This window comes from Vitis vinifera, chromosome 8 (genome assembly GCF_030704535.1).
Source record: "Vitis vinifera cultivar Pinot Noir 40024 chromosome 8, ASM3070453v1".
In the NCBI taxonomy this organism is placed as follows: Eukaryota; Viridiplantae; Streptophyta; class Magnoliopsida; order Vitales; family Vitaceae; genus Vitis; species Vitis vinifera.
In genome coordinates, this window is record NC_081812.1 from 9,223,608 (window position 1) to 9,234,025 (window position 10,418).

Below are 10,418 nucleotides of genomic sequence, written 5' to 3' on the forward strand. Positions count from 1 at the left end.
GATACCAAGAAATGAGAATCATGAAAATAAAGAATCAATAAGCAAGAGAAATTTGAGGGTGTACCTTAGTTGCAAGCTAAGTGTTGTCATGAGAGATAATGTTAGTGCATAACGATAAGTGTAAAATATTTCACACAAAACCAATCAAAATCAAACAATATCAATCAAGCAATTCACTTGAATTACTTTCAAAGAAAATATCATGGATGTTGGGTTCCCACCAAGGCCCAATTGATTTTACACAAATTAATTCCATAAATTCAATTATTTGGAATTATAAAATATTCATATTCATGCTTATTTCAAAATATGAAAAACTGAAGATTTATTTAAAATCAAGAAAAAAAAGTGCAAAATGATAGCCGGAGAGAAAATGGCAACAAAATTTATTGAAATTAGGAAATTGTTTTAAAATTAGGAAAACTAAGAAAACATGCTCGTCAAGAGAAAAATGGCAGCAAATATTTTATTAAAATTGGATTTTTGGCAACCTAAAGTACCTAAGCAAACTTGCTGAATATCTCCAAGCTAATAGCTGCCATAACAAGAATGAGGTCATGCTTCTGCATTTTTTTTTACATGGGTTGGTGCTAGTGGCAATGGAGAAGTGGTTTAGATTGGTTGGAGTTAGGGACCAAATGGGTGGTGCTCAAAGGTCCATTTTGGAAGTTTAACAGTGAGAACATTGATCTTACAAGAGTGGTCTTCAAGGAGACTTGCCAAGCATTCAGTTGATAGTCTCTTGGTGTCAGAAAGCTTAATGGCATCAAGGATGGGTTCTCTCATCTTCAGCTTCTTACGCTTGACAAAGGCAGGCTCAAATTGGCGATTTTTGAATAGGAACACATATAGTTTAAGGGGAGGGGGTCTCACAAAGGCAGCCATGTAGATTGATATTTCATGCGCGTGGGAAGGATGATGGTGGATAGATGCAATTAACATCGAGACTAAGAAATTGATCATTCTAATTCTTGGGTACTTTAGGCAAACTCATTCCAGCTTGTCATATTATCTTTTCCAGAGTATCTGGTGTTCCAATAGAATAGAAATTCTTATTCCTTGAATTGTTCATCTAGTTTTCTATCGACTACATGTAGAGAAGAACTGGACCAAAGTGTGCATCAGGTTTGGTGTGGCCTTCCAACCCACTCACGTCAACCAAAGCAATCAGAATCCCAAACCCTAGAGCACTACTAATACATGTAGCAATTGTGGTCGATTACTTCAACCCCATGGCTCTTCACTTCATTCTTTTTCTAGCTTCATTCCTTGTAGCACTAATGGCAGAGTTGGAACTCCTTCGACCAGTTCTCACAACTATGCCTCTTCCTTCTACATTTCATGGTTTGAACTTTGCTCCCCAATTTTGCTTTCTTTCCATACGAAAACCCATTTGAACATAATAGCTCTTTAAGAATCACTATCCCATTGAGGTGAACACCCGTGAACCTAGAAAAATTAGAGAAAGATGGTATTTCGACTGCAAACTCTCTACCATAAAGAATTTCAAAGATTAATCATGGGCTCTTATATGTTATATGAGTAGCAAATGGGAGCCAAAACAAAAGCTTTGGCTTTTGAGAGATTGGACAATGATAACATAGGTGTTGCCACCTAAGTGAGCACTTGAGATTCAATAAAAAGTCCCAAAAGCTACGAGCTTTGAAAATGACGCACCGAAAGGTGGCCATGCATGCAAAGATTGCATGCTCATGGGAAGGTTGGAAAAGAAGTTGGTAGGAAATGAGTGGTGGAAGGCATAATGATGTGAGTTAGGTTGATGATGGTGAGTATGCTATGGGAGATGAGCTAAAGGTGGTGGATATGGTGATAAGCTTAGTGGGTATGAAAGTTGGGGAAATGGTGGGTTTGTCCAGAGGCTTTATGCATGTATTGTTTGGCTTGATATTGGATTTTGATTGATGAGGGATTTTGATGGAGGGTTTTGCATAGGCTTTGAGTGGTCACGCACGCATGGGTCACATGCATGTAGGAAGAAGGGTAGCAAAACACTGATCTTAAAAATCATCATAGCCTTTGTCTCTTTGCACAAAAGTGTTCTTCCTCTCTAACTCCTAGACACGACTTTTTTAACAATGGTAGGTGTTGGGATATTTGGCCCTTCAGAATGGCATGGCAGGTTGCATCCTTAAGACCGTTAGAAACATTCAAAAGCTCATGATTTTTTGTTGTCAAAGCAACAGGGTGGCCTTTGGCCTTGTCGAATGGTACAACTAGCTTACCACCTAATTTCTGACCAATATGAAATGATTGAGACACTTCAGCGAGCTTCTTCACCTCACTTCTTGTAAGAATACAACCACTCCTTTATTTTCTTTTTCTTTTTCTTTTTCTTTTTTGCATTTGGAACCCATGAATTCAAAGAACTCTTACGCATTTTCGCAAGGGCCTTGATACATGATTTTCCCATCAAAAAAGTGAATTATATCATTAAATAGGTTGCAGGTTTATGGTACTAATTAGAGAAGAGAGATCAAATCAATCCCATTGAGAAGTGCACCCTAGACTTTGGCATTTGGTTCATTTTCCATTTTAGAAATGAATTATGTTGCTTTAGAGAGCATTTCAACTCTACTTAAAACTCCAACCATGCAAACATAATGTTCAACAGAGAGTTGAATGCCTTATTTTTGAAACATCTCATTAAATATTTTCAAGCTCCGTTGACTTTCCAAGAATGAGTACAGTCTACTGACACTGCAGTGAAAGTGGCATGATCAGGCTTAGTTTTGAATTGAATATATGTGACGCTATTTTCTGAAATAGATGCTTCTTTGTCTGAGTAATCATTCTCCAAGGTTTGCAGAGCTCTTCGGAATGAAAATGTGAAAAGCTTGGATAGTGAACTGATGAGAGTAGGGCAAATGGTTGGAAAATTCAATGGCCTCGATAGTGTCGTAATACTCTAAGAAACCAACTACAAGACTTCGAAATCGCTTCCATCAAACTCTTGTGTTGTGTTGATGAAGACGGCATAATCAACACCATTACACATATGAATTTATTCTCCATTGTCTTTACTGCCATATGATGATCCCATCTTTGGGTGACTCTACATTTTAAAAGTAGGCTTCACACAAGGGTGTAAATCATGGCTGGATGGAGCATTCCAAATGTTCATCTCGCATCTGCACAAACTAGGAATCTTTTAAGGATAGGGGTTTGATTTATGCTCATCTTCACTCCCAACTACAACTTGTAGAAGAACTCTCACTGGCAATGACCCATTATCTTATGCATAGGCTCAACAATACCCACGGTATCTTTCTTTGTGGCTCACACATTTAGATAAGAACCAGAACCAAAGGAATATCGTGGCAAAGAAATGTCTTCAGAAAAAAAGTATGACAAAAAAAATAACACAAAACATTAATTAAAGCTCCACTGCATGGATTATCCAATGGTCTTGTTGACCAGGTGGGAATTATCAAGTCAAATATGAGCAAAAAATGACTCAAGTATTTCACAACAAAGTTAAAACAATGTGAGATTACTTTTAAGCAAGAAAAAAAATAGCAGATAACGTGAGGACAACAATGGCAAATAAAGCAGTGATAACAAATCCAAAGTCGTCTTTAGGATTGACCAAAAGACCAAATGTGTGGCTTAATATCCACATCGGAACTAAGCATAAAATATTATAGAAATCAGTAGAACAAGGAACAGGCTTATGGAGAAAATAGAAACATGAAATCAATGTTAATACTTACCTTATGTTCCTCCTCTTAAATAGTAATCTTCTGCACTTCCAGTTTTGTTTTGCCTTTTCCATGAAGAAAGTCACATTTCCTCCTAGTTCTTTTACAGCTCAGTCTTCCTCTTTCTTTTTTTTCTCAAGCTTTTCTATTCACCCTCTGTTCTTGTCCAGCTCACCCAAAACACCTTACTTCCGCGAGCTCATTTTCTTCTATTCCAAGCCTCTACCAGCTCTATTGTTCCCCGTTCAAAGACATTTCCATCCGAACCACCACCATGCCAAGGTAGCAACGTTCTTTGCTACGAGCCTCATGCAGTTTGCTCTCTTGAAGAGATCGTCCCTCACTAACCAACATGTTTCCATTTTCTAACATCTTCTCTAATTACAGCACATGCTCCCCAAAACTCCACCATTTGGCAAAAAAAAATATGAGCAAAAAGAAAAAAAAATCTTCCAAATAGGGGTCTACAAATATGCTCATCTTCGATAGAGCTCACAAGTGCAAGGAATGTGAACATCAAAATGAAATGAGAATGTGAATAATGAGTGTAACAAAGTGAACTCTATCGGGGAGAGGGGGAAGGACTAAATGTACACAAGTAGAACACAAACTCTCTTAAACCAATAAAGAAACAAAAGAGACTCTAAAATCCTAAGAGAAAGGTAGCTCTTAGAGTGCCTCTAAAGCTTCACTATGGATCTAGACTCCCTTTAAGATGTCTCTAGACGTGACTCGAAAATCGATGTTAATATTGAGTAGCATTCGAACCACTTATGACCATAGGGGCAAGCATAAAGGGAAAAACCATACTTGTACCATACGAGGACACAAGGCGTAGGGTATCTAACAATACAATCAAGAAACATGCTACCAACTCAAAGAGCTATATCACACATAATGGAGGAGGACAAACCTTGGAAAATCACGACTCCAAATACTTGAAATATGGCTCTGAACACCAAGACTGAGACGAACGATTTCGAACAACTAAATTATGGCTTTGAATGCCTAACTACGAGCAATGGCTCTAAACGTTAAACTGAGAAATGACTTTGAATGCCTAAGTGAGGAATGTGGCTCTGAACACCTACAAGAGAAATGACTTTGAACGCCCATGAAAATGATGGCTCTGAATGCTTATGGAAGGAATGGCTTTGAAGACTTGTAGCTCTGAATGCCTATGAAGGAAATGACTTTGAAAGCCTATGAAAATGGTGGCTCTGAATGCCTATCTAAGACTATGGCTTTGAATGCCTAAGTGAGGAATGTGGCTCTAAACACCCATGAAAATGATGGCTCTGAACGCCTATGGGATGAATGACTTTGAAGGCCTATGGATCTAAACACCTAAACTAAAAGTGGGTGGCTTTGAACGCCTAAAACTATGCAAAGTGGCTCTGAACGCCTAAATTGTGTAAGGTGGCTCTAAACGCCTAATCAAGGAAGGTGGCTCTGAACGTTTAAACTGAAAGAGAGTGGCTATGAACACTTAAAATTGGGGCTCTAAATGCCTAATTGAGGGAGGTGGCTCTAAAAGCCTAAACTAAGGAAGTGGCTCAAAACACCTAAACTGGATAAGAGTGGTTCTAAACGCCTAAGCTAAACAAGATGGCTTTGAACGCCTAAACTGAAGATGGTGACTCTGAATGCCTAAACTGAGTAATGGCTCTGAATACTAAACTAAAAAATAAGGCTTTGAAAAACAAACTAAAAACATGTGGCTTTGAAAGCTTAAACTGAAAAAGGTGGCTCTAAACGCCTAATGGCTCTGAACGCCAAAACTGAATAAAACAACTCTAAAAGTCAAACTAAAGAAATATGGTGGCTTTGAATGTAAGGTTAAGCAATGGCTCTAAATGTCGAACTGAAGATATGGCTCTAAATATCAAACTAAAGATATGATGGCTCTAAATGTCGAACTGAAGAATGTGATGGCTTTAAATGCTAAACTAAAAACTAATAGCTTTGAATGCTAGGAATGTGGCTTTGTACGCCTAACTGAAGAAATATGGTGGCTCTGAATATCAAACTATGAATGACAATTCTGAATACCAAACTGAGAAGGACGACTCTGAACGTCGTAACTAAAAAGAGGGTGGCTCTGAATGCCTGAAGTGTGAAGAAATGGTGGCTTTGAACGCCTGAAATGGGGAAAGATGGTGGTTCTGAATGCCAAGCTGAACAATGGCTTTGAATGCCAAACTAAAAGAAAATGATAACTCTGCATGCTAGGAATGTGGCTTTGAATGCCCAACTATGGTTCTAAAATTTAAATTGAGGAAATGAAGTGGCTTTGAATGCCAATCTAAAAACAACGGCTTTGAACGCCCAACTGAAAACTGACAAATTTGAATGCTGGGAGCGTGACTTTAAATGTCTGATTATGGCTCTAAACGCTAAACTGAGGAAATGAAGTGGCTCTGAACGCCAAGTTAAAAACAACAGCTCTAAACGCCAAAATCAAGAAAAGATGGTGGCTCTAAACATCAAGCTGTGAGGAAATGATGAAGGAAAATATGCCCTAGTGTGGCATGTCACCACAACTCTCGATCTATTGAAATGGTCTAAAATAGACTCTATGATTCTCAAAATACGCTCTATTGACTAATCAAAATGGTCAAATCAACTATAAAATAAAGTCTCACAACCCTTCCGACTAAATCACGAGGCTTGACAAACCGTCATGATAATTTGGATGCCTCTAACTTGAGATACCCTGTTGGAGGAATCCATCGTCATCTCAAAGGAACAATCCATTGGTGGGTCTAAAACAAAATAGTCCACTGGGGAAACTATGATCACCTCAACATAATGATCTACTGAGGAGTTATAGGTATTGGAGCAATCAAAACTCAAAAGTCATGCTCTCTTGAAGGCTCGTCTCGACAAAATCATCGAAATTGTAACCAGCAAAGAAGGCTATAAAAGTTAAGTGAGAAATCAATCATCTCAACAACAAAAAGAGGGGAAATATGCCACAGTATAGCAACTAATGCATCCTAGCATGTAGGTAACCGAATGGCTTAAGCCAATCACCTTTATATCGAAAAACCAAAACTATCCACAACTCATAAAGTATAGGCATACCGATCTGCCTTGGTGACTCGACAAGAACCCAATGATGACCTAAGATGATCAAACTGTACTATCTCACTGAAAATTGACATATGGGAACCTACCCATCATTGGCTCGAAAGCGTTTCATGTGAATTAATATTCCTCGATCAAATAAAGAAGACTATGAAAGCTATGTGAGAAAACAATCATCTCGACAACAGAAAAAAGGAAATATGCCCCAATATAGCAACTGACACATCTTACCATGCAGGTAACCAAATGGCTCAAGCCAATCACCTCTGTATCGAAGAGTCAAACTATCCACAACTCAAAAGTATAGGCATATCATTCTACCCTAGTGACTCGACAAGAACACAATGATGATCGGAGGTGATCAAACTGTACTATCTCACTAAGAGTTGACATATGGGAAACTACCTATTGGCTCGAAAGCACTCCATGCGAATGAATATCCCTCGATCAAATAAAGAAGACTGTGAAAGCTATGTGAGAAAACAATCATCTCCACAACAGAAAATGGGAAATATGTCCTAGTATAGCAACTGACACATCTTACCATGCCAGTAACCGAATGGCTTACGCCAATCACTTCCATATCGAAAAGCCAAAACTATTTACAAATCAAAAAAACATAGACGTACCGGTCTACCTTGGTAACTCAAGAATACCTCAATGATGACTAAGATGATCAAATAATATTATCTCACTGAGAATCAACGTGTAGGAGCCTACCCATCATTGGCTCAAAAATACTCCACCAAGGAAAAAAAGAATGTGAGTTTGCCTATCAATGGCTTAACAATGGCTTACTGAGAAAACGTATTTGTCAATAGCTCAAAAATGATCTACTAAGGTAACCAATGAGAGAGTCTATCATCAACGCAAATGTTCCGCTATGGGTGATGAAAATGTGCAAGCTTGTCCATGGCTCATAAACGATCTGCTAGAGAATGAATAAGGAGTCTATCATCAACTCAAAAATATCTCATTAGGGACGATGAATGTGAGCATGTTGGTGGTTGACTCGAGAATACTCCAATAAGAATGTCTAGGAAGTCTAACATGTGCTCCACTGAAATGATGATATGAGAGTCTATGCGCTTGAGATAACTCCACTAGAGGATCACGACAATATCAAACTGTATAAGCCTGACTAAATGGCTCGAGAAAGGCTCCACTGGTAAATCATCATAAAATAAAAATAGATCATCAACTCAGCATGTATCTCGTAAATGGTGATGATCATGCAAATCAATGAAGATTAATAAATCTCAACCAAAATGGAATATGCCCCAGCATGGCATCAGATATGCGGTAGGTCGAAAAATCAAATGACATCAAATCATCAATCATCAAATATGTAATCCTAGTTATCCATATCCATAGTTGAATCAGATCCAAACATTAAAGAGGCGTCTCCTAGAAGAAGAAGCGTGATGACATCTAAACATCAACCAAATCTCAAACACTTGTCCAAGTAGGGGTTATTGAAGGCGACATCTAATCCCATGGGCTCAAGGTAGTCTTAAAACATGGGATGAAACATAGGCTAGGGTGATGGGTAATAGAAATGAAGGAAAACTAGGCCTAAATACTTTATGATCAAAACCCACGCTCTCATGTATAAAATGCAACATGTATAGAAAAGCTCGTGAGCTATGGACCTAAGGGTACCCAATGTGAATATAATATCAATAAGAAGACAATAAAACAAATCAAACTGACAATGAGATGTATAAAAATGATGTAAAGAAAATAAAAAATTGGGAATAGATCGTTATAAGAAAATAACAAGGGGGTGAAACGAAATGGATGAATCGAAAGCAATAGCGAGGATGATAGTGAAACAATGAATATACAAAGAGTGATGATCAACTCAAATCAAACATGAAGTGAAGTCACATCAACAATGAATGTAATGATGGAAAGGACAATGACCTAAAGCCCTTAGGAAAAGGTCACTCATCTCACTTTCTAACAAAATATGTGACAAAATGAATACAAAGAAGTGAGAATCCCAAAAAGCTCACATACGAACTCTCAACAACAAACATACTAGATAAAGTGACCCTTTGATATCTATATACATGCTCAATGATAGAGAATACTATACACATACATACATATGCTTATTTTTCTTTTCATTTCATTTTTTCCATTTTCATTTTTCATTTTTCATTTTTTTTCTTTTTTTACATATATACAAATGTGCATACTCTAAATGTAAACAAATGAGCCCCAAAGAGATAAGATCAATAATGGATGGATGTGGTCTCAAGCGCTAAAGTACCATAAACTCTCTCCAATGATATGACGACCTTCTCAAACTAAGGGTCTTCAGATCAATGTTCGTGGTATAGATAATTGAAATGATGTGACCATCCACCATGTAATGAACGGAAGAGGATTACCACTCAGGGTGGAGAAAATATAAAGCAGAATAAGTAGAAAATAGAACAAAGAAAAAGATGAAAAACACAATCAATGAGATGTGATGAAGTACGGTGATGTGATAATAGGAAAAATAATGAGAAAGATGTGCCCATAGGTCCAAGGCTTATGAAACTCCTAAACAAAGCATGCATACATTGAAGAGCCCTTATCTCGGTGCAGAAATGTAAGTAAGCAATAAGAAAAAAAGGTTATGATTCATATTCGAGGCTCAATGGGCTAGCAAAGGTCTATATGTCAAAAAAGGTAATAAAATATATGGCTAACCGAAATGATGGCCACCCATCATGTGACCATGGTCTCAAACATAATACTTTTCCAACTGATCTACATTGGTTGGCTCCAAGAATCGGTTTCCATTTAGATCCATCAACCATGCAGCGTTCTCTGATTTCAACTCCCCAATGAAATAAGGTCCACTCCAATTGGGCCTAAACTTCCCTTTGGGATCTCTGATCAATCCTCTAATGACCTTCAAACCAAATCACATCTCTATAGTGGTCTAGGCTTGACCCATTTTTTGAATGCATGGGTCATCTTCCTCTGATAGGCATGAACATGGTTTGCTACCCTCAATCTTCTCTCATCTAGGAGATTGAGTTGTTCTAATTGAGTTTGAGCCTAATTTGCCTTTGAAATTCGTTGTTCCAATGTTATTCTCAATGAACCCATCTCTATCTCAACTAGTAGTGATTCGTTCCCAATTGGTGTACCTTAACTTTAGTCTTCAGACAGGAGTAATCAACAAAATTTATAACCTATATCACCATGTACTAGGATAGCCTCAGCTAGCATAGCATAGTGGCTCTAGGATCGTTCATTGGGAAGGGTTTTCAACTTACTACTGATATTAATTCAAAGTTGAATTAGTGCTTTTTCATTTCAATGTTAGCTTTAAAAAAATCATAATCTTTGGTTGAAAAAAGATTGGTTTTAAACTAACAAAAAATAATAGTAATTGAAATTACTAATAAAGAAAAGTGTTTCTTAAAGTTTTAGGATCACTGGGGTCAAGCTCCTAATACAAAAATAGAGTTCCGGTCACTTGAATCTTTTCCTCGCATTGGAGAATTAACATATAGTTATTTCTCTAACTGGTGTGGTACAGATGCTTCCCTTTTATGGATTCAAACACTAAATTCCTCTCACTTATTCACCTTACAATGGCTC